The following is a 25,531-nucleotide window of genomic DNA, read 5'->3' as shown; positions in this document are numbered from 1 at the left end:
TCCACATCTACATGCCCTACCATATACTAGGGACTTAAAGGTAGGTTGTCAGTGCCAATTGTAAGTACACCTAATTATCACATACCTTTGTAATCAGAGCACTGCCCTGGCCTGGCTAGAAGAGAGTCAGTTACCACCAGTATCAGTATCAGTGGATTATCACACTTTTTTTAAGTATGCAAGAAGCATAACATGTACCTAAGAAGGCCCCAGGGAGTTGGAACTGACCTTTCCTCAGAATATGTGGCATGCTGTAAGTGTGGAGTTGGCTGATGTTACGGAGATGCACAGGTGGCCTTAAATCTCTACATAAAGTCACGTTTCAGCCAACTTATCTAATGTACTCAGCTTTATATATTTGGTGTTGGAGATTTCCCATTCCAATTCACTAGACTCCAGTTGATAGTAGTTTGATTATGTAATGTTCATTGTGCAATACTCAAATGATAAGCCTTTACTAATGTGTGCTTTTAGGGAAAAAGCTGGGCAGTGACTAGTGGCTTCAGCACCCGGGGTTGCTGTATGACTTGATCACTTGGTTGGCTTGGCTAAAGTTATTGTTATCCTAACAAGAAAAGTCACTTTAAAGTCGGTTCCAAATGATAATGTATTACAGTTTCTTGCAGAAGTGGTTACTAGGTGCGCTATTACTTTTAAAAACATCTAGGGTTATCAGTCTTTTCTAGAAGTATAACATTAATGACCAACTTTAAAGAATTCCATTTTCGATCTTTCAAAAGGTTGAAAAAATGAAGGTTTTACTTCCAAATAATTTGGATGCACAACTTCAAATGCAGTTTTGACTGATTGTATATTAATTAAAGTGGACGCATTCAGAAATATTAATGACTGAAATGTTTTGGGAGTCACCCAGATCACCAATGGGACAACGAGCCTAGGTATTTACCAGCCTATGTAAATGCCAGCATTGTAGAGTGACATATTTGTCAGATCCAATATATACCCCCTATTCTGCGTGCCAACTGAGATTTGGGCTCTGACCTGCACATTTCTGTGACTATTACACTGAGCTCTACAGTCTCAGTAATTGCCAGGCATTCCTTTCCCAAGGACTTTTTTGGGGATGAGACATGTTGAAACTGACCCGAAGAAACTTATGGGGGTGCAGAATTTACCACCCCCAATTATTGCTGAATGCTACAAACTCCACCTTGAACCCTGGGGAAAAGGGTTTATACAATAATCTGAATTGTATGTCCCACCTCTGATTGAGGCTTCAGTGCTGTTTTGTAGAACATTACGTTTTAGCTGGACCTCATAGGATCATTTAACAGAGACACATGCTTACTTAGAATTAAACTAATTTACAGAGAGAGTAGGAGTTTATAACTGGCTTTGTGAACCACGTTCTGATTCACTTGTGTATTCTGTTTTCTGCAGAGTTCAGTTAAACGTCTAAAATGCTGAAATGCAAGAATGACATCACAATATAAAAATGTTTGAGAAAGCACTTGGAGTTCCTGAATTCTGTATTTACCAAAAAGCATAATATGCTTTATTGGAGTATGATTGATGAGGGAATAGTCTCCGGCTGCTGATTTGGTACAATTGTACTTGAAACAGTACATTCGTTGCAGCAGAAATTAAGGTTCAGGGAATGAGACTCCTATCTGAAGGGTTGTGAATGGTAGAATGTGAGTGACAGGAGACAGCAAAAGTAAAAGCAGAGCTTTATCCCTGCATTCCATATCTCAAAAAAGCCTTTTCTAATTGTAACCACTATCCATTAAAGAGATGATTGCATACATGCACCTTGAAGATTAAAAAAGTTTAAATTACAAAATAAACTCCCACCCAAAGTAAAGCAATGACATTTTTTATGATGCATTAATAAGTATTAAACGTGTAGCATAGAATTAATTAAAAGTACGGTAGTTTTATTGTATTTTAATAGATATCAATGTCACATTAATTCATAAATTCGAAAACAGTTGTTAAAATATTTTACAATTAAATAATATCTATCTTCAATTTATAGATTTATTTCTCAATAAGTTCTATTTATTTACATGTTGATATAATTTAAATAATGTAATTTAAAAAGTATTTTCAAACTGCTGCAAAATCACCCCCACAGTAACTAACTCCCCCCCCCCCACCAGTAACATAACTGGCTTCCCAGCCCCCCGGGGAAACGCCTAATGCCTGGTAAGGCCAAACCAAGTTTTGCTTTCCAAGTGTAGTGGACCATTCCATTTTACTATTTAAACATCCTGCACATTACCTTAACCATGACCATATATTTAATTGGAAGCCAAAGGAGACTTCATAAGCGTTGTGTAGAGAGAACGTTTTTCAGGATTAAATAAACTGCATCAGTGTGCGCTCTCCTGAACCTCACAAGGCTTGTTATCAGTCACTTGGGGCATTTAACCCACTACCGAGATCCACTGGCCAGGATCCCTGACTGGACGTCACTCCCTCAAGTGCGCTCTCTTCTTCCTCACAGGACAAACTAGTCTTGGCAAGTAGGAAGGCACTGGTGCTCCCGGCTGTAGGGGCAAGTGGACTTGGATTTCCCTGGGTGATGTCCCCTCACCCAGATGGGAGACTGCCAGGCCTTAGCCCCAACCCATAGTCACAGGCAGAAGTATGACATGCTTCTTGACAGTTGACTCTTGGTGGCTTGGAGTTCTCCGTCTAGTCCATTTCCAGACACCAAATGTGATTTAGGGTTTGAATCTTTGAAGGTTTGTGATGGAGTCTGCTGCCTTTTGCAGTTCCTCCTCCTCTATCTTTCCCTTTCTTAAGAAAGAAGTCTGTCACAGCAGGAGCAACTCCAAATCTTATAGCCCCACAAAGCAGACATGGGAGTTGCAAGACGTTTACACCAGTGTAGGAGAGTAGGGTCTGCAATCCTATGATCACCCGGACTTTTTGCTTTTGTTTCACTGGTTTACGACTTTCTTGGGCTGTGGGCCTGCCAATCAGACCCACAGCCTAGCTGTTCTCTCACTAAATTGCTGTGTGTACCCTAGGTGCATTACCCAATTGGAACTGGGCCACCCTGTCAGACCCTGTAACTCAGGGCATCGGTGTACCCAGGGCCTACCAGGGGCTGAAGCATGTATTATGCCACCCCTGGATGGCCATCTAAATCTGACACAACTGGCTGCACGACAGCTGGGGCAACGTGGCGTACTCGCCCGTTGCTGTAGGTATAGTATCCCTATACCTAACCTTAAAATGGACACCCGAGTTCCTATCAATCACTCCTATGGCAGGCCTTGACAATCCTGAAGGCAGAGTGCATGGAACCGTGTGAATTGGGCTCTGGCACGAGCCGAGCCCGGTTGCAGCTGGCGGGACCAAGACCCAATGGCTGTTCCATGATAACGCGTATCATATCGGTAACTTCGGTATCGCGTTATCAAGACATGTCGAGTAAGGTGTCATACGAATCGGGATGTTGCCCCCTCACCAATACTGGCGACGAGGTTAGCATTCCGCCCTTCTAGAGGGACACGACATGTACGTAACTGTGAACCCCGGTTAAAGTTAACTGAAGCCTCAGCTCCACAAAATGGACGCTGCCACCACAGACACGAGTCTGACCTCCTGCTGCTGGGAGTCCTTCCAGCGAGGAGAGCTTGGACAAAGGGTTTCCTGTCAGGGGCGGTGTTCGCACCGTCCCAGACAGGGTTTGTGTATTCTGGGTAGGTAGGGCTTTGCAAGAAGGTGACTGCGGAGTGGCACCCCGGTGCTCACTACGCATCTGCCGGCTAGAACCAGTTCCAGGGGCGCGCAGCCCCTGACCTGGGGAAAGTCCAGCAGGGGGAGAGGGGTGTAACTACCCCCCTTCCTGGTCCCACCCCTAGGGCAGGACCTAGTCATGTACCCACCCCTTTCTTTAGGATAAAGGCCGGAGCGGGGACCCTTCCAAATTAGATCATCTTTGAATCAAGAACTACTTTCTACGAAAGGACATTCGAGACTCTTCTCAAGTTTTCTCCCTTGTGGCTAAGGAGTAGTCACCCTGCATCCGCAGGCACCATCTAAGAACTCTGCGGTTTGCTGCAAGTCCTTCCTCAGGAATCCAACGACCCAGCTCGACGAGAACCGGCTTCCCTGGCACCTCTGACCTCTACCCACATCGTCAGCTCAGCTGAGATCTGTGGGTGCGACGAGACCTCGAGGGACCGGCCATCATCAAAACCTGCACTCTTTCTTAATCCAGCACGACCACCGAAGGAATCCTCTGGTGAGTGCTCTGGGGTCCGAGAAGCCCCGATCCTGAGCAGCTCCAGCACCGAAGTGCAGCCTCCCAGCATCTCCACGATCTGCGTGGGGCCCTTCTGCTCGCCGCTCAGTACGTTGTCCGATCACTAGCCGCTGGCTTGTGATCTCCTTGACGACATCCGACAACCAACGCTGCTGGTCTGGTTGCTCCAGACCGGCCTTTGCTCCCTTTTATGAGAGGAGCACTCCGGACCCTCCTGGTCCACTCAAGACGCCATTTTAGGCCCACCACGTGGCCCTGAAATCTGCCAAGGCTTGTTGCCCCAATCCTGGGCCCAGCGACGCCGACAGCATCAACCTTCGTGGGACAGCTCGCACCTCCATCCTGGTCGCCGACAACGCCTCCTGATCCGAGAGACTGCAGAGCCTAGCGCCGCCCACTCACCTAGTCGAGGTGACGGCCATCCGGTGCCTTCCTGGTACCCTCTGACTACTGGCTAGTAGTACAAACTTGGTCCCCTCTGCTTTCAGGTATCATCGATCTCTGATCCAGGCTTGGATCACTACGAACTATTCATCACTGGTCACCGGCCAGCAACTCCTTTTTCTTCCGGCTCCTGGCTCGTCAGCGAAGACCCCCGACGCCTGTAAGACTTGTGCAGCCGCAGCCCTTGTGGCTAGGTAACTCCGGCATTTCGGTGCCCGCATAGCCTCCTTACTTAAGGGTCCTGAGTCCCTTGCTTCCGACTTGCCTTATCGGGTCCGCCCGAGACCACTAGAATTTTCCGTGCCCTCGGGCATTTGTTTTAATTGTGCACTTGAAGTATTTTCCTAAGAGTTTTGTTCTGTGCTTAGTACCCTGTCCTCATAAAGAGTACAGGGCTGTTGTGATTCTAATAAATATACTGTTTATTTCATAACACTTGTGTGGTGTCCTTTCACTTGGTGTTCAAGGGGTATGTGATGGTATAACAGCTGGCTTAACACGCCCTCTAGAGTTTAGCCCGAAGACTGCTCGTATCCACGCTACTAGGATAGCTGGTCTAAGGTTGACTTACAACCAATCACCATAAGGGTCGTTTGGAACGATACATAGTGGTCACTAGAATAGTGAACACTGCATATCGGGCCAACTTCTCACATTGGTGGCAGCGGTGGGATTTGAGCTTGCTGTTGTTTTACCACGCATATCCTAAGAATATCTTGTGAAAGATTGCATAAGTACTACAGGTACATATAACTTAGCTTAGAATACTCTGAGTTCTACTGAACCAGCTGTTGTAGCTCCTCAAGGCTTAGCACACCTTGGCTACAACTCTTAGCAAGGGATCAGTAGGTAAACATATAGTGTAGGTAGGTGCATCACTTACACCACACTAGAAGCAGCATGTCAGACAAAGGAGGAAACTCTGAGTCTCCCCTTGTGTCAGTCGACCTTCCACAGGTCACCTCCAGATATGCTGCACTTAGCTTCCAAGAGATGCGACAGCTCTGTACATCTCGGAAGCTAAAACAGGGTTCTAACCCTACAACTCCATTTCTGATTGGTCTCTTGGAGACTTATGATGCCAGGAGGGCGGGTAACACCGACCCTTCTCATCCAGAAGAGAGTATGCCCCCCCTCGAGGGAACCGCAGGTGACCCTGACCTTATCCATCTCTCTGCAGAAGGTGAAGAGGAGGACGAGGAGCCAGAGACATCTGGGGACGAGGCAGACAAAGGTCCAGTCATAGTTAGTCAGCTAACACAGGACAACTTAAGCCGGCACGAGAATGGTACTAGGAGACCCCTGGGGCCTCTCTCGGGCCAGCTTAACATTGGGAACGGACGAGTTAGGTCTCTGTCGAGAGGCTCTAATAGATCCGTTCGCACCAATGGCTCTCGAGGCTCTGCTCGAAGAGGGATGACATCCCCTCAGAGGAGAGTGTACGAAGCGAAGGAGCGGGAAGTCAATCTGCGGATCGAAAGGGAAGAACTTGCCCTAGCCAAAGAAAGACTCGCCTTTGCTCGAGAGCAAGAATTGAGTGGGACAATTCCCACTGGTGGCAGCATTCCCCCACGGGAACCCATGAGTTTAGACACTAAGCACCTGAATAAGATAGTGCCCCCCTTTAAGCAAGGGGACGACATCCACAAATGGATTACTGCTTTGGAGCGGGCCTGCACTGTACAGTGCATCCCCCAGAGTCAGTGGGCAGCTATCTTGTGACTCTCCTTTGATGGTAAAGGTAGAGATAAGCTCCTCACTACTAGAGTAGAGGACGCTAACAATTACCAGGTCCTGAAGAACACACTGATTGATGGGTTCGGCCTAACCACTGAGCAGTACAGGTTGCTGTTCAGGGATACCCAGAAAACTCAGTCTCAGGACTGGTCTGATTTCGTTGATTGTGCCACTAAGGCTTTGGAGGGCTGGTTGCTGGGCAGTAAGGTTACTGATTACACAGGATTGTATAATTTGATCATGCGAGAACAGATTTTAAACAATTGTCAGAACCAGTTGTTGCATCAGCACCTTGTCGACTCGGATCTGACCTCTCCCCAAGAATTGGGAAAGAAGGCAGACAGATGGGTCAGGACAAGGGTTAAGCAAAACCAGGGCCAGAACCAGGGTGGTCAGAAGAAAGCAGACCAGAAGGGTAAGGATTCGAAAGGGGAACAAACTGACCAGAAGTCTGCGACAGGTCCCCAACAACCCAAAGAGGGGGGGGGTCAGGCTGCCCAGAAAAAGAAGAATCAAGAAGGCCAATCGAAAAGGTGGTGCCAATACTGTAAAAGTAAAACTCACTGGTTTAGTGAGTGCACCAAGAAAGGAGGGCAGACTCCTGCTACTGCAGCCCCTAAGGCACCTGTGCCCCCTAGTACAGCCAGCAGTAGTAGTGCGCCTCCCAAGGGACTAGTTGGGTTAACCTTGGGTTCTGAGGGGTGTGACAGCTTAGCTGGTACCCTCACTCAGGCTGTCCTTGTCTGTACAGGGGATGTGGATATATCCCCTGATGTCAGTCCCAATACTTTGGGCAAATACCGACAGACGCCTTTAATAAATGGAAGAATGGCTCAAGCCTACAGGGACACTTGTGCCAGCGTCACCATGGTGATGCCTAACTTTGTGGACCCTGGACAGATCATGCCAGGTACAGATTTCCTGGTGACCAATGCCAGCAACGTCACTACCAGTCATAGTATGGCGATTGTTGCTTTCTCCTGGGGAGGGGTAAATGGACAGAAAAAGGTTGTTGTTAGTTCAGACCTCCCAGTGGATTGTTTGTTGGGCAATGATTTGGAGTCATCGCAATGGTCAGAAGTGGAGCAACGGACTCACATGGAGATGTTAGGCTTGCCAGCACATGTGTTTGCTGTGACCAGGTCACAGGTCAGACGATGCCCCACTGAACAGGTGCTGGATCCTGGAACAACGGACCAGACACCTCCCAAGAAGAAGAGCAGTCGGGTTAAGGCCTCGCCTTCCCCCTTGCCCCAGGTCGAGGATCAAGTCTCAGAGGAGGCTGACCTCCAGGAATTGCGGGAAACTGAACCTAAAGAACTCGAACTTGATCAAGTTGAGTTTCTGGGCTCAGGGGGACCCACACGAGAAGACCCGGGGAAGGACCAGTTAGACTGCCCTTCCCTTGAACCCCTCAGAAAGCAGGCTGCTGCTGAGGCTGCTGGGAACGCCACAGGTACCCACAAGGTATACTGGGAAGATGGACTCCTGTACACTGAGGCAAGAGACCCCAAGCCTGGCATGACCAGGAGGCTGGTTATCCCCTTGTCTCAGCGTGGTTTCCTCCTTACCTTGGCCCACGAGATTCCCTTAGCAGGACACTTAGGCCAGACGAAGACGTGGAACAGGCTTGTCTCGCACTTTCACTGGCCTCACATGAACGAAGATACCAAGGAGTTTTGCCGCTCCTGTGCCACTTGCCAAGCCAGTGGTAAGTCAGGTGGCACAACAAAGGCCCCCCTTATACCAATGCCTGTGGTGGGGGTGCCCTTTGAACGGGTGGGGATTGACATTGTCGGTCCCATGGAACTACCAACAGCATCAGGGCACAAGTTTATACTGGTGGTAGTGGATCATGCCACCAGGTATCCTGAAGCTATTCCCCTTAGGACCACTACAGCACCTGTTGTGGCAAGAGCCCTAGTTGGAGTGTTCTCCAGAGTGGGCTTCCCTAAGGAGGTCGTCTCCGACAGAGGTGCAAACTTCATGTCGAGCTACTTAACTGCTATGTGGAAGGAATGTGGTGTTAACTACAAGTTCACTACACCCTATCACCCACAATGCAATGGGCTTGTTGAGAGATTCAACAGGACCCTGAAAGGGATGATTCATGGACTACCTGAAAAGCTTCGGCGTAGATGGGACGCCCTGATCCCCTGCCTTTTATTCGCTTACAGAGAAGTCCCACAGAAGGGGGTTGGCTACAGCCCTTTTGAACTTTTGTACGGGCATCCTGTAAGAGGACCCCTGTGTTTGGTGAAGGAAGGATGGGAGAGACCTCTCAAAAAGCCTGCAACCAGCATAGTGGACTATGTGCTTGGTCTCCGCTCGCGGATGGCGGAGTACATGGAGAAGGCATCCGAAAACCTTAAGGCCAGCCAAGAACTCCAAAAAGCTTGGCATGACCAAAAGGCTGTCTTGACTGTTTATCAGCCCGGACAGAAGGTGTGGGTGTTGGAGCCAGTGGCCCCAGCAGCACTCAAGGACAAATGGTCCGGGCCCTACACCATCCTGGAGAAAAAGGGAGGGGTCACCTACCTGGTAGACCTTGGAACTCCCCGGAGCCCCCACAGGGTGCTCCATGTCAACAGGCTCAAAGCATATGTCGACAGGAAGGACATGAGTTTGCTCATGGCCATAGATGAGGGACAGGAGGAGGAGAGTGACCCTCTCCCCGACCTGCTCACTCAGAATCCTGACGATGGATCGGTAGACGGTGTTGTCTTTTGTGGCAGCCTCTCCGAAACATCAACAGGAGGATTGTAAACAAGTTCTTCAATCCTTCCGGCATATGTTCTCTCTAACACCCAGTCAGACCAATTGGTGCACCCATGAGGTTGACACTGGTGACAGCTTGCCCGTCAAGAGTAAAATCTTCAGGCAGCCCGATCACGTTAGAGACTGCATCAAAAGTGAAGTGCAGAAAATGTTGGAGCTGGGAGTCATTGAACCCTCGGATAGCCCTTGGGCTAGTCCCGTAGTTCTAGTGCCGAAACCTCACACCCCGGGCGGTAAGAAAGAGATGAGGTTCTGTGTAGACTACAGGGGTCTCAATGCAGTCACTAAGACTGATGCCCACCCAATACCAAGGGCAGACGAGCTTATCGATAGATTGGCTTCGGCCAACTACTTAAGTACGTTTGACCTGACAGCTGGGTATTGGCAAATCAGGTTAGCTGAGGACGCCAAGCCTAAGACCGCATTTTCTACCCTTGGTGGGCATTATCAGTTCGTGGTGATGCCCTTTGGTTTGAAAAATGCACCTGCCACCTTCCAACGGTTGGTGAATCACGTTCTCACTGGGCTGGATGACTTCTGTGCGGCGTATCTTGACGATATCGCTGTCTTTAGCTCCACCTGGGAGGATCACCTGGTCCACCTGCGGAAAGTGTTAGAGGCTCTGCAAGCAGCAGGTCTCACTATCAAGGCTACCAAGTGCCAGATAGGGCAGACACAGGTTGTGTACTTGGGCCACCTTGTCGGTGGAGGCCAAGTTCAACCACTGGAGAGCAAGATACAGTCAATCAGGGACTGGGCTCCTCCAACCCCCCAGACTCAGGTTCGAGCTTTCTTGGGCCTGACTGGTTACTACCGGAAGTTCGTCAGGAATTACGGATCGATTGTGACTCCGCTCAATGAACTGACGAGTAAGAAAATGCCAAAAAAGGTTCAGTGGACAGCGAGCTGTCAAAAAGCATTCGATGACCTAAAACAGGCCATGTGCACGGCACCTATCCTCAAGAGTCCAGACTACTCCAAACCATTCATTGTCCAAACAGATGCTTCTGAGTTGGGTGTGGGAGCTGTTCTATCTCAACTGAATTTTGATGGTAATGACCAGCCCATTGCTTTTATAAGCAGACGGCTGACCCCCAGAGAGTAAAATTGGTCAGCTATAGAGAGGGAAGCCTTCGCTGTGGTGTGGGCCCTGAAGAAACTGAGGCCATACTTGTTTGGCACTCATTTCAAGATTCAGACCGACCATAAGCCCCTCCTATGGCTAAATCAGATGAAGGGTGAAAACCCCAAACTGCTTAGGTGGTCCATTTCCCTACAGGGGATGGACTTCACAGTGGAGCATAGACCTGGCACTGATCATGGCAATGCAGATGGGCTCTCCAGGTATTTCCACTTAAAACAAGAAGACTCACCTGGTCAAGGTTAGCTTATTGTCCCAACGTTTGGGGGGGGGGGTCATGTAGGAGAGTAGGGTCTGCAATCCTATGATCACCCGGACTTTTTGCTTTTGTTTCACTGGTTTACGACTTTCTCGGGCTGTGGGCCTGCCAATCAGACCCACAGCCTAGCTGTTCTCTCACTAAATTGCTGTGTGTACCCTAGGTGCATTACCCAATTGGAACTGGGCCACCCTGTCAGACCCTGTAACTCAGGGCATCGGTGTACCCAGGGCCTACCAGGGGCTGAAGCATGTATTATGCCACCCCTGGATGGCCATCTAAATCTGACACAACTGGCTGCACGACAGCTGGGGCAACGTGGCGTACTCGCCCGTTGCTGTAGGTATAGTATCCCTATACCTAACCTTAAAATGGACACCCGAGTTCCTATCAGTCACTCCTATGGCAGGCCTTGACAATCCTGAAGGCAGAGTGCATGGAACCGTGTGAATTGGGCTCTGGCACGAGCCGAGCCCGGTTGCAGCTGGCGGGACCAAGACCCAATGGCTGTTCCACGATAACGCATATCATATCGGTAACTTCGGTATCGCGTTATCAAGACATGTCGAGTAAGGTGTCATACGAATCGGGATGTTGACCCCTCACCAATACTGGCGACGAGGTTAGCATTCCGCCCTTCTAGAGGGACACGACATGTACGTAACTGTGAACCCCGGTTAAAGTTAACTGAAGCCTCAGCTCCACAAAATGGACGCTGCCACCACAGACACGAGTCTGACCTCCTGCTGCTGGGAGTCCTTCCAGCGAGGAGAGCTTGGACAAAGGGTTTCCTGTCAGGGGCGGTGTTCGCACCGTCCCAGACAGGGTTTGTGTATTCTGGGTAGGTAGGGCTTTGCAAGAAGGTGACTGCGGAGTGGCACCCCGGTGCTCACTACGCATCTGCCGGCTAGAACCAGTTCCAGGGGCGAGCAGCCCCTGACCTGGGGAAAGTCCAGCAGGGGGAGAGGGGTGTAACTACCCCCCTTCCTTGTCCCACCCCTAGGGCAGGACCTAGTCATGTACCCACCCCTTTCTTTAGGATAAAGGCCGGAGCGGGGACCCTTCCAAATTAGATCATCTTTGAATCAAGAACTACTTTCTACGAAAGGACATTCGAGACTCTTCTCAAGTTTTCTCCCTTGTGGCTAAGGAGTAGTCACCCTGCATCCGCAGGCACCATCTAAGAACTCTGCGGTTTGCTGCAAGTCCTTCCTCAGGAATTCGACGACCCAGCTCGACGAGAACCGGCTTCCCTGGCACCTCTGACCTCTACCCACATCGTCAGCTCAGCTGAGATCTGTGGGTGCGACGAGACCGCGAGGGACCGGCCATCATAAAAACCTGCACTCTTTCTTAATCCAGCACGACCACCGAAGGAATCCTCTGGTGAGTGCTCTGGGGTCCGAGAAACCCCGATCCTGAGCAGCTCCAGCACCGAAGTGCAGCCTCCCAGCATCTCCACGATCTGCGTGGGGCCCTTCTGCTCGCCGCTCAGTACGTTGTCCGATCACTAGCCGCTGGCTTGTGATCTCCTTGACGACATCCGACAACCAACGCTGCTGGTCTGGTTGCTCCAGACCGGCCTTTGCTCCCTTTTACGAGAGGAGCACTCCGGACCCTCCTGGTCCACTCAAGACGCCATTTTAGGCCCACCACGTGGCCCTGAAATCTGCCAAGGCTTGTTGCCCCAATCCTGGGCCCAGCGACGCCGACAGCATCAACCTTCGTGGGACAGCTCGCACCTCCATCCTGGTCGCCGACAACGCCTCCTGGTCCGAGAGACTGCAGAGCCTAGCATCGCCCACTCACCTAGTCGAGGTGACGGCCATCCGGTGCCTTCCTGGTACCCTCTGACTACTGGCTAGTAGTACGAACTTGGTCCCCTCTGCTTTCAGGTATCATCGATCTCTGATCCAGGCTTGGATCACTACGAACTATTCATCACTGGTCACCGGCCAGCAACTCCTTTTTCTTCCGGCTCCTGGCTCGTCAGCGAAGACCCCCGACGCCTGTAAGACCTGTGCAGCCGCAGCCCTTGTGGCTAGGTAACTCCGGCATTTTGGTGCCCGCATAGCCTCCTTACTTAAGGGTCCTGAGTCCCTTGCTTCCGACTTGCCTTATCGGGTCCGCCCGAGACCACTAGAATTTTCCGTGCCCTCGGGCATTTGTTTTAATTGTGCACTTGAAGTATTTTCCTAAGAGTTTTGTTCTGTGCTTAGTACCCTGTCCTCATAAAGAGTACAGGGCTGTTGTGATTCTAATAAATATACTGTTTATTTTCATAACACTTGTGTGGTGTCCTTTCACTTGGTGTTCAAGGGGTATGTGATGGTATAACAGCTGGCTTAACACGCCCTCTAGAGTTTAGCCCGAAGACTGCTCGTATCCACGCTACTAGGATAGCTGGTCTAAGGTTGACTTACAACCAATCACCATAAGGGTCGTTTGGAACGATACATAGTGGTCACTAGAATAGTGAACACTGCATATCGGGCCAACTTCTCACAACCAGGATGTCAGCCAAAGGGCTTAGTGCATCAAACAGTTATCCCAGGGCCTCATCCCTGCTCTTTATGATTCTGTTATCTGACCCATCTCCTTCATGACATGTGCCCTGGCCTCATCCCAGTGACCTCTCCCTGAATGAAACAGCACCCTTTAAGTTATCCCATTCAGCTCAAAGGATGCAGCAATCCACAAATCAGTGTGGGGCTATTCCTCTACGTCCACATGATCCTCCAGTCTGCACGTGGTCTCTCAAAATGGAAACCAGAGTCCTTCATGTATTGCACCATTCACAGGCACACATTCACACAGCACATGCATGCAACCACACACATGCTGAACAGCACTACATACTAAATTTTCTTTAATTTTTTTATTGAAGCCAAGTTTTGTCAAACATAAACATTTACATATGCAGCATTATATCGTAAAAAAAAACACCGAATTAAGAAGTCTCTCTTGACAATATAAATCACCATTAAGTCACTATAGATCTATTGAGCATTCTATAAAAAAAATTCGCCAGCTACAAAAATCACACAGAAATAATCCCCTGTAAACATTTACACAATAAATTGATAGAAAAATTAATAACAAGGTCTATAATCTCATTCCCCCCCTCCACCTTGTGACAGCGACCGCAGTCCTTCCCTCTACTTATTAGTCAAAGCTGGAACCCCATATTTTATTAAATTTCTTAAGTCCTCCAATTCTTGCTGCATAGGTATATTCACTTTTCTTCACCCTTCTCATCTTCTGACCCCATTCCAGGGCTGACGGAATTGAATCTGAGCGCCATTTTTGTAAAACCAGTGACTTTGCGATTGCCATAGCTATGTACAAACATCTAGTCACTGAGACTAAACAAAGGAGGTCAGGATCAAAACCAAATAGAATTAACCTGTCATTTACTACCAATTGTAAATCACATTCTTTTTCCAAATACTCAAATACCTCTACCCAAGGCACATTGATTTTTGAGCAGCGGAGCATAATATGTGACCAATTAGCAGCAGGATAATTCAAACATCTGAAGCATTGGGAGGACTGATTGGGGTACATCTTTGCAAGGGCAGCTGGAGTTCGATACAGCAGCCATTTACTAAAAAATAGCATCCTGCGCCAGTTTGCGCCTCTTAAGGAAGTAAAGTTTAACCTATTGATCGTAGACCAAATATGGGGAGAAATTTCAGAGTTCTCCTGCCCTGACCATTTCCTTAAAGCTTTAGATTCAAGATCAACCCCCCTGATGGTGGCTAAATATTTCTTCCAGGCGCCTGGCTTCCTATCAGAAGTCTTAACTAATAAATCCTCCACCAACTGATTTTGAGCCAAAAAGGGGGTGACGTTTATTTCAGCAAGGTATTTGAATAAAGTGCCATAAGAGTTCATTAGAATAAAGTCATTAATCATTAATTGGCGCATGTCTGCAATAGTCACCCAGTTACCATTCCTTATAAAATCAAAAATTTTAAGATAGGCAGCTGCCGCCCATTTTATGGCCAAATATGTGGGTTGTCTAACACCCATCAGAGGGAGGATTTCTTCTAATAAGGATGTGGAGTTAAATACCGGAATGGAATATTTTAAAAAAAATGCCTGCCTTCTTTTAAAAAGCCATTGCAGACTCTTGTAACGGACCAACTTTGGAGACCTAAACATTAGTAGAGGAGAATGAATTTGACTGTCATGGCACATAAGATTGATAAAAATATTAGAGAAAAAATGTTTTTGTGGTGGAGGCTTGAACATTGATAAATATTGTGCAAAATACGCGTCATAATAACTTTTAACATTGGGAAGTGCTAAACCACCCTGGTCTAAATCTTCATATAAGGTGCTGAGTGCTAGGCGTGGATTTATTTTTGCCCAAATAAATGCTGTAAAAATTGACTCAACCTGAGAAAAAAGGAGCCCGATAAAGTGCATGGAATTGAGGAGAACAGAAAATTAAATAACGGCAACACAGACATTTTAATCATAGCAATACGTCCTCTTATAGACAGAGAGAGTAGATTCCATCTGGAAAACAGGCATTTGACCTTCTTTATTAAGGGGACACAATTCAATTCATATAGATCCTCTATTAAATTGGAAAAGAATATTCCCAAGTATCTCTTTGGGGTGGACTTAATAGAGCGCTGAATATCGGGATGTAGATTTATCGTATTGCTCCCACTCTGTATGACTTCTGTCTTACCTTTATTTATTCGATAACCCCCTAAAGCTTCAAATTCCTCAAACAGCTTAAAAACCTTAGATTGTACCTCCACTGCTGGCTTGATTAACAGCAAGATGTCATCTGCGCATAACTTTATTTGAGGCATTGCTGGAATTGGAGGGCGGATATCAACACAATTTTGAATAGCTGTTGCTAGGGGTTCTATAAAAAAAAGCAAATAACACAGGCGATAAAGGGCACCCTTGCCTTGTGCCTCGCTTGATTTGAATAGATCCTACTATTTCAGAGATAATAATTATATCGGCCACCGCATTCTCATATACGTTCTGAATTAATAGTATCATAGACTGTGGGATATTAAAGGAATATAAAATTGAAAATAATGTCTCCCAAACCACAAGGTCAAAGGCCTTTTCTGCGTCAAACAATAACACAAGAGCCAGAATTTTCTGAACCTCAAAATAATCCAGTGCTTCTTCAAGGAAGTGGGTATTAGTGGCCAATTGTCTACCCGCTAAGAACCCGTTTTGATCAGCATGGATCAACTGTGCTGCGAATTTGTTAAACCTACAAGATAAAAGTTTTGTAACAATTTCCGAATTTAATAACGTGATCGGGTGATAGGAGCTAGGGTCCGTCTTGTCTTTGCCTTTCTTTGGGAAACTAACAATGTTACCCTGCCTAAAAGAATCTGGGACTGGACCTCCTTCTAATAAGGAATTAATCACGGCTAAAAAAAAATCTGATATTGCCCCAAAAAAGACCTTACAAAATTCTACCGGTAGTCCATCTGGGCCACAGGCCTTGCCGTTCGCCAAGCTTTTTACAACTTCCTCCAACTCTATCAAAGAAAAAGAGCTAGCCATAGATTGACTATCTGTTTCGGAAAGAGTTGGTGATGGATTATCCTGAAAGAAGGTAGCAAGTAGTTAGGCATCGACCCTTTGAAGTTTACCGTAAATAGAATCGTAATGGGCCATCATGAGGTCGGCAATTATCCCTAGATCTTCTGGGGGAGCAGCTGTCAAAGGGGATTTTAATGCCTTTATTTGATTTGCCGCGGCTTGCTCTTGCACCAGCAGCCTACCTGTGACATTACTTTCCTCATGTACCTTCTGTTGGAAGCGTTGAAAAAAGATCTCACTTTGGGTGTTATAGACAGAGCAGAGCTCACTCTTGGCCTGATCAAGAAGCTTTTTATTAGAGACAGAGGGATCTTTTCGAAATAACTCATTAAGAGCATGGATCTTGTCTTCACAATGTAGCTTCTCGAGCCTAGCTTTCTTTGACATAGCTGCGTCCTTGCCTATTATCAGCCCCCGGACAAATGCTTTAAGTGAATCCCAGACTATATGTGGAGCAGCAGACAGAGAATTCAGGCTTAAGAATTGTCTAATCTCTGAATCCGTCAATTTCACCCACTTTGCTTATTTAAGATCCACTGTTTCGGCATTCTCAATCCTGCCCCCAGGTGGATTTCCAGAGTCAGCATTGCGTGGTCTGAGAAGGCATTAAAACATTTTTTTTTGTTGAACAAACTCTAACCCCTGGGAAATCAGAAAAAATTCAATGCGGGAAGAACAGACCCGTCCTGATCCACACGTGAATTTCCTTTGAGACGGAAGCGCTAATCGCCATGGATCATGTAGGTTCAATATAGATTGATAATTCCTCAAGATTTTAACGGATCTTGGCTTTGTCTGCCTCTTCCCATGTACTGTAGAGTCTAACCGCGGGTCCATCAAAATATTAAACCCCCCTCCACCATTAAATCACCCGGGATCCTGGTCAGTGCTAGAAAGAGTTCCTCGTGGGGGTTCGTATTATCCTCCACTGGTGCGTAAAAACTCACAAATGTGAGAGGGCAAGGTTTTGATCTAAACGAAAAGGAAGCCCAGCACCTCCTCCACTGGTGCGTAAAAACTCACAAATGTGAGAGGGCAAGGTTTTGATCTAAACGAAAAGGAAGCCCAGCACCACCTCCCCGATGGATCACTACCCGAGTTGATATACTCTGCTTGTAAGCTTTTATTAATAAATATAGCGGTCCCTATGTGGGAGGTAGAAGAGGATGAAAACCCCCGGTAGGCTGCCCATAGTCTGAACATAGAGAATTCGGATATCTTTGTGGTAGAAATATGGGTTTCCTGTAGGAGGATTACCCCAGGATTTTCCATTTTTATCCAAGCTTCAATGGCACACATCTTTCTCTTATTATTGAGTCCATTAACATTAAAAGATACAACCTTTAAATTTGAGGTACTAGCCATATATGAAAACTAATGACTTTCTAATGAAAAAAAGAAAAAAGCAAAAAAACAACCAGCTTCATTTTTTCCCCTTTGCCAGCCCAACCCCTCCCCACCCCCCAAAAGAAAGTGGACTTCCCCCCTCCACCACACCCTCCACTTTTCCCTACCCCAACTCAATTTGGATGTCATGTTTTAACACCCTGGTGATCTCAGCTCCCGCCTTCCCGGGACTGTGGGCTACCTGTTCCCCTTGACACCTAGCCTCCAATGCTAGCCTGCTAACTGACTATATAGTTACCCTGCAAAGACATATAGTCAAAAGAAGAAAAAGAGAGAGAAGAAAGAAAAAAAAAGAAAAAGATTTTTCTCTGGAGCGGAGAATTTTGACCCTTTTACTACAATCCCATAAATCCTAACAGCAGGCTAGGTGTCCATATCATCCTGGGACTCTAATTATTTTAGCCCTTATACGTTCAGGGAGATATGATCCAGAAGCCGCTGGGCTTCATCAACATCTGTAAACATGAAAAACTTCCCCTTCAGCAGGACTCTTAGCTTGGATTGCTGAGCTATAGACGCCTGCGCCCCCTTTGCCTTGAATAATTGCAATATTTTGACAAATTCTTTCCTGCTGCGAGCCACAGAGGCAGACATGTCTTAGAAGATTCGACATTTTGTAGTCTCATTCACGGAGAACTGTCTTTGCTGAAAAGCTTTTGATAGAACTGCCTCTTTGATGCGAAAATCTGAAAAATGTATCAAGATCGTGCGCGGGAGTGTTGAGTTGGGAAAGGGTTGAGGTGGGACACGATGGGCTCTCGTAATCGTGAGGTCCCCCTGAAATTCAGGAATGACCCTTTGTTTAATGAAGTTATTGACCCAGCTCACGGGTTGGGACCCTTCCAGACCCTCGGGTACCCCAACCAAACGGAGATTGGATCTCCGAGAATGGTTTTCCAACTCCTCCAGTTTCATTTACATTGCTTGTTTACTTTTAGTAGCGACTTTGACCTCTTTCAGAACGGAGACGAGTTGACCTTCTAAGAGCAAAATTCTTTCCTCAGCCTCTTGAAGCTTGATTGGGAAGCTCCCCATAGTGTTCTCTATTTTCTCAAACCGTAGGCTGAAGGAGGCCAATTCTGCTTTATGAACCCTTTTTAAGTCCCACACCTCGTCTAAGATTAAATTTAGCATATCCTTGATACTCATCAAGTGTATTAGAATCGGTATCAATATTGACATTAGCATTAAAGAGAGGCGAAGGCAAGGATGACAACTGTGGCGGAGGCGGAGGCATTGCGGAGGGAGGAGTTCTCAGATCTACCGCCACTGCGTACTCTTGCTGGCGAGATGGCGCCTGGACCGAAGGTATTGACACTGTTGGAGCTGTTGAAGCAGGGACAGGATTTTTTGCAGAATCGGGCCGTTGCTCTCTTGATTGAACCTTCCTGGAATTCGGCAGATTGAGCATTGGCCTCTTAATTTGGTTAACAGAACTAGGATTGGTCTGTTTGTCAGAATTGCGGAAGGCGGGCAGGTTAGATAAGGCGGTTTGAGTGACGCAGTGCACCATATTGAGTTCATCTTGTGAACTCAGATCAGGGCGGAGACCCGGACCCGGGCTTTCTAGTCTGACCCATTATCTGCATCCTTCTTAGCGTTCTTAGTGTTCTGGGTACCTGGTGAGGAGCTAGGAAAGGAGGCCTGCGGCATAGGTTTTTTCAGGAATAATGAAAATTGCTTAACCTCTTTTGTACACCCCTTCTTCTGTAAATCCGATTCCTTGTCCAAAATAAATTCATCTTGCACCAATCTTGGGGGGCAGACAGCGGTTGCAGTGGCAACATTGGCAACAGTTTTTGCGATAGCCGGGTCTTTACAAAACGCCAGACCTCCTCGTATCTGTTTCTCATGGTGCTCCGTGGTTCTCCGCTGATTGATGGCAATATCTGCCCGGTTCGTGCTGCAAGGGGAGTCCGCCGTGAGCAGCCTCCTTCAATTACCGCACATCAACGAGGAGAAAATAGGAGACGCCGCCAGCCAAATCTGTCCGGTGAATATCGGCAGTAGCTCGTATCTCGTTAGTACAGCAACACTCCACCATTCCCCGAGGAGGAGCCAGGATCACCTGATGCTACTCGGAGGTGTTGTTCTCCATAGCAGCCATCCGCCCTCTCACTACATACTGACATGATGTAGTGCGACGGTGAGTTATGCACACAGCAGCGGAACTTTACATGAGTGGGCCTGTAGGCCTCACTCCAGTAAGACAGGAAAAAAAAGCCTGTTTGCTCCTACTGATATCCAGACGGTATGCTGCTACGAACGCTCATGTGCTTCGTAACTTCTGGCAAAAGCAGTAGCATTTAACTACTACGAGGATAGCACTATGGACCAGAGGCGCAACTAAAGCCATATCTTTGGGGGGCTAATGAAATTTTGGGGGGGCTAATTCATCCAGCAATAGGCAGAGTACAGATGCAGGGGCTCTAAGAAGGGGGGTGAAAAAACAACAAAGCCTTGTTAACTAGTAAATGGTGAAGTACTCAGGTGCGGCTGCAATAAGACGGACACCAGGCCAGCCAGCCTAAAGCAGCTAAAAACTGTCTGTATGTAGCCCGGGAAGCTGTCTTAGCCCGGGGAGACACACACAATGGGTGGGAGGGAGGGGCTGCAGCCCTTTCAACCCTATGGACATTGCACGCCTGCTATGGACGCGCCGCTCCATGTGCAACATCCCATCAATCTGTGAGACAGGCCGATGTCATGGCCCACACACAACTGTGTTTTCCCATGACAACAAAAATCTGCACCAGGAATCCAGACATCGTTGCAACTCAGGCACTCCGGGCAGGGGTTCACATCTTTCACCATGTGAGGGAAATTTCCGTACCAACATAGTGCAATTAAAACACAAAAGAACTAGTACAGAAGTATTTTACAAAGCATGTATACTCTCAAATTGTTCAATAACATAAGCCATGAATTAGAAATCTCTCAATTTTGCAAAGTGAAGGAGCTTTTCAAGCGGAGGCCGAGAAAAAAGAGGGGTCCCAAAACATGTTTTCCCCATGCAATTTCCGATAGGACCTTTAGCCACAGCTACAGCCCGAACTGCTGACCGGAATTATGCCAAATCCAGAGATGTAGTCCTCAGTTCAGACTCGTGCCTTTTCTTTAAATGGTGTCAATCTGTTTAGTAGTTCCTGAGAAAATTACGCGGACTGTTAGCACACCGTATGCGCACCATAAGCGCACCCTTCCAATCACGCGCTGAATGCTAATTGGCTGTCAAGTGGTTGTCAACATTCGAAGCCAGGAACTGTTGGCAGCCATTTTGTGCCTCGGTAGAAGCGAGGCTGAAGAAGTTAGTGGAACAAGTGTGCAAAATGTAGAAAGGGGGCAGGGTAGAAATATCCTGATCCTCTAGATCTGTTTAGGGGAACCCCAGGGCTCATATTTTTTTAATTTTTTTTTAAAAAGCCAGCAGGTGTTTCCCAACAGGGCTTCTTTTATATTCAGCTCCCGGGGGCAAATTTAAAAATGTATGGGGGGGCCCAGAGGGGCCCCGGGGACCGCCACCCCGCTCTTTCTTTAAAAATCTAAACCAATTTTGCTATGGGAGGGCGGGCAGTGTCCCGGGGGTGGGTACTTCTGGGCACTGCAGCAGCCGGAACTTGGGGGGTTGCGGTCCCCAGGGTCCTCGAGGGCTCCATGCGGGGGCCACGCAGCCTCTTTTCCACAATAAAGGAAAGCTCCGGGGTGGTGGTCCCTGGGATGGGGGGGTCATTAAGGCCCCCCACCTCTAATTTTGCAGGGGGGGGGGGCTTGGAGCCCCACCCCGACCATTTATTTTATAGCCCCGGGTTGTGGCTCTCACTCTTACATAGCAACAGCAATGTTGAAAAAATCTTCCGGTAAGATAACAAAGGATTTTGAAAGTCCATTTTCGCCATTTTTGTTTGCTGCCGTTAAAGCGGCGACAATTTTAACGCCAACTTTGTAAATATGCCCCTGAGTTTTGTAATGTTGACAATCCCGTCACCCATTTAAATAGGCACAAAATATTTATTGAGGTGCATTGTGAAATGTGAAACAACACTGTCTAATTGTGATCAATAAAGAATTGAAAGAGTTGTGTACTTCTTTTGCTCGTAATGTGGGGCTGGACTGTTCCCATGAGGCACAGGGTCAAGGCTGATTTGCATATAGCCGTTGTCTGACCTGGGGTGGTGTGGAGTGCAAAAAAACGATGGATTTAGGCCCAGATCTTTGTAATGGGATGAATGTAAGACATTGTTCTGCATTCTGTCCATCAACTGTGTTTTTTGCAATTTTCCCCCCCGAGTGGGCTGGGTATGCTCAGACGTGAGTCCCAGGCTCTCCACATCACTGGAGTCAATCTATCCAGGCTGAAGAAGGCTGATAGCCAGAAACCGGTCCTTGAATGCTTGATTCCGGTCTAGGAAAGACATGGCTTGGTAGTTCGGGCTGGACTGTTCCCATGAGGCACAGGGTCAGGGCTGATTTGCATATACTGGTGATCGCGGTGGGTAACCCAATATACCCTTGCGGGCTTGGGCAGTCAAAGTATTGTAAAGGAGGTTGCCAGCAAGGGATTTATTTGGCGTTTAGAATTCAACAGTGTAGTGCAGTCAATGTTAATTAGACTTAGCAGCTGAATGAAACAGCACCTGTTCAACTTGTTATGAATCTGTTAACCCAAATCAATGGTACCTACCACACTAGCCCCATAGAACTACAATAATCAGAACAGATTCTGTAAAAATCTTGTGGTGTCAAACAGTAAATGAAATCTTGAACACAAGAATAAGGGTGAAGCAACACGAGGAAAGTTTGTTCTTAGAAAAAATTATTATTTTTATATTCATCCAGAAATAAATCAAAGAAAATCAAGGGTGTACAGTTATTGACAAATGCATAAATTTCTTATGTAAATGGAGCTGATGAAACAATCCATAAATACAGAAGAAAACAATCCAGTCTAAGAAAAATTAATTAAGTAAAATTGACTTCTTTAAAAGATGAGGAATAGAAAGCCAAAGGTTGGAGAGGAGACTTGGATTGAACTGTCGACGTTTCGGTCTCAGTGGTGTAATCCAGAGACCATCATCAGGACAGGGAGATAATGCAATAAGGAGGACCCCTATAGAAAACATATTTAATAAAATTAACAATTGATCTAAAACGTGTTGCAAGCATATGAAAATAGTTTAGACATATATTTACATTATTAACATTATAAACATCATGAGCATTCAATGGATTGTACATTATTCATAGAAATCAAGTCTAATCAAATGGTCAGTGTGGTGACCAGACATTGAACTGATTGGATATGCTTTGAGAAAGGGAAGCAAAGACACTTACTTATACAGTGTATGAGACCAAGCTATTGGTGAACTTGCATAGAATTTAAAAGTTCATTGCCTATAAAGGATGAAAGAAGAGCCCAGAGTGAACTCACAGATAACCACATGTGTTATTACAGGTATCCATGTTAGTGAGGAGACCTATTTACCTTAGGTAAGCTTCAAGTCTGCCCTTAGATTGTATCCAAAAAAACAGATCAGCAAAGGATTCTTTATGTTGAAGGAACCTGTGGCGTGAGTCCCAGGATCCAAGATAGCTGTAGAGAGTGTAACATCAAACATCTAGTTGCTATCAAGTGTGATTCAAGAATATATAACATATGCAATATTTGGCATAGTACATATGGATGTTTTAGCTAGGCGCTGTCACTGCTAACAACTGAGAGACGATGTTTAAAATGTGTTCCCAAATTATATAAATTGCTGAAATCAGTTTAAAACAGGGAGTGTACTTGGACATCTGCAATCTGTGTTTGCATGATGGTGGTAAATCTTGTAACAGAAACAAACACGGATTTGAACGCGGCTATTCGTTTAAGTATCAACAACCCCTTGTGTCTAAATAGTGTGGTAAAGTGAGGAGTTGATACGGCGTTAAGGCACTGAGGCACATGAAGTTAACATCGGTTTGCCGGTGTACAACGCGCTCGGGGTCGGAAGATCAAGTAGGCGTCTCGTTTGTGGGATCTTCGAGCGTTGTGCTCCAAGCGGCTGTGTTACAGCGTGAAGCTGGAGGTGACTAAACGGCGTTTGCGTTTGAGATTTTTTAAGTTAACAAATCGCGTTACTGAGTCTGAAAAGTCACAGCGGTGTCCATTAGAGTTGAAGGTGTAAGGGTAACAAGTATCAGTATTATATTAGAAGCAGCTAAACAGCACTAGCATTTGGGATATTTAAGCTCAAAAATTGCATTGGTGAGTCTAACAAAAGTAAAGCGGCAACGTCTGAACGCAATGGCTCGGGGAACGTTACTTACTTCAAGAACGAATAAATCACACGGAGCATCAACTCTGTATCCAGTAAGGAGTGAGCAGAGAGATGAGGCTAGAACGGCCAATATATAGCGCTGTTGGATTGGACAGCTAGGTCACATGATTAATGACCTCACGGCATCTCGGAATCTAGACCTACTTAGCTGCCATCTTGTAGTGGCTATTTAGTTATATAGTGTAACCACAAACCAATGAAGGTCTGGTATAGGGAAGTGTTACAAAAACGAATGAACTATTATTTGGGTGGTTTGTTAGCTAAGCGGTTAAGTAAGCAATTTGTACAGCCATTGACCAGTTAGCTTAGCAGAGGGTGTAGATAAATGAAATAACACTACACCTGCTGCTGTCGCATAAATTTGCGCGCACATTCTTGAGTAGTTGGTAGAATAACAAATTCATGAAAATTTCAACAAACAAGTGCTTGGTTTCTTTTAAAAAACAAATAAACATATGTGCAGTGATATCTGATTTCAAAGTTCAAATTGGCACAGATTAAACCATGGAGTGCATAGAGAACCAAAGGTACAAACAATGAAATGTCGATCATTGATCTTTATAGAGGCCTGTCGCATAACATGCGTTCACATTCTTAGTGGAATCTGATCTTAGCAAATAGAGATCTATCAGGTTAGGCAGGCTAGTGTGTGCCATTCGGTAGATGAATTTAAACCGTTTTTTACACTATTTGCAAGCTCTATCCACTTGTTTTCTTTTAAGGTCAACAATCTGTCAACATTGGTTTGCCTTATAGTGGGTTTGACTACTTCTATGACCCACCATTTGATGTCTTTCTCGCTGTGTTTTAGTTGAACAAAGTGTTCAACTAAAGGTGCATTCTCAGTTTTGCACCTGATTCTGGATTGATGTTGTAGGACCCTTTGTTTTATCATTTGTGTGTTTTTTCCAATGTATATCATGCCACACGGGCACTCTATACAGTAGACAACGTATTTTGTGCGGCAGTTGGAAAAATTATTTATTTGGAATGTCTTGCCATTCAAAATAAATGTTTTAATGTTGTCAGTGGTGCCGCAGGCAATACATTTGTTGCATTTATAGTGACCAGTCAAGGGGGTCAGTTGTCTCATGTTTTCAACCAGATGTTGGTTATCGTATTCATATGCGTGCACCAATCTGTCACGCAGGTTACGACCACGTTTGAATGAAAATAAAGGTTTCTCAGTAAGTTCTGGTAACTCTGATATCAGTGGCCAATGTTTTAATATGACCTTTTTAAGTTGATTGCTGAGAGTACCGAAGGTCGTGACACAAACTAGAGGGTTGTTGTCGTTTCGTGTGCGGTTGGTAAGCAGTGCATCACGGTTGTTGTACCACGCTCTTTTTAGCGATTGTTTAAGGAGTTTGTTTGGATAACCCCTAGCTAGGAGTTTGTTTTTCAAGATCTTGGCTTCCTGAAAGTAGTCTGTTTTTTTAGTGCAATTTCTTCTTAAGCGAAGAAATTGCCCAAACGGTAGACCGTCTCTCAAGGCCTTAGGATGGTGACTATTGTACTTGAGGAGGGTGTTCCTGGACGTGGGCTTAGTGTAGAGTGTGGTAAAAAGCATGTTATCATTACCCACTTTAACAGAAATGTCCAGGAAGTTC

This window comes from Lissotriton vulgaris, chromosome 12 (genome assembly GCF_964263255.1).
Source record: "Lissotriton vulgaris chromosome 12, aLisVul1.2, whole genome shotgun sequence".
Classification (NCBI taxonomy): Eukaryota; Metazoa; Chordata; class Amphibia; order Caudata; family Salamandridae; genus Lissotriton; species Lissotriton vulgaris.
This window is presented reverse-complemented; position numbering follows the sequence as displayed.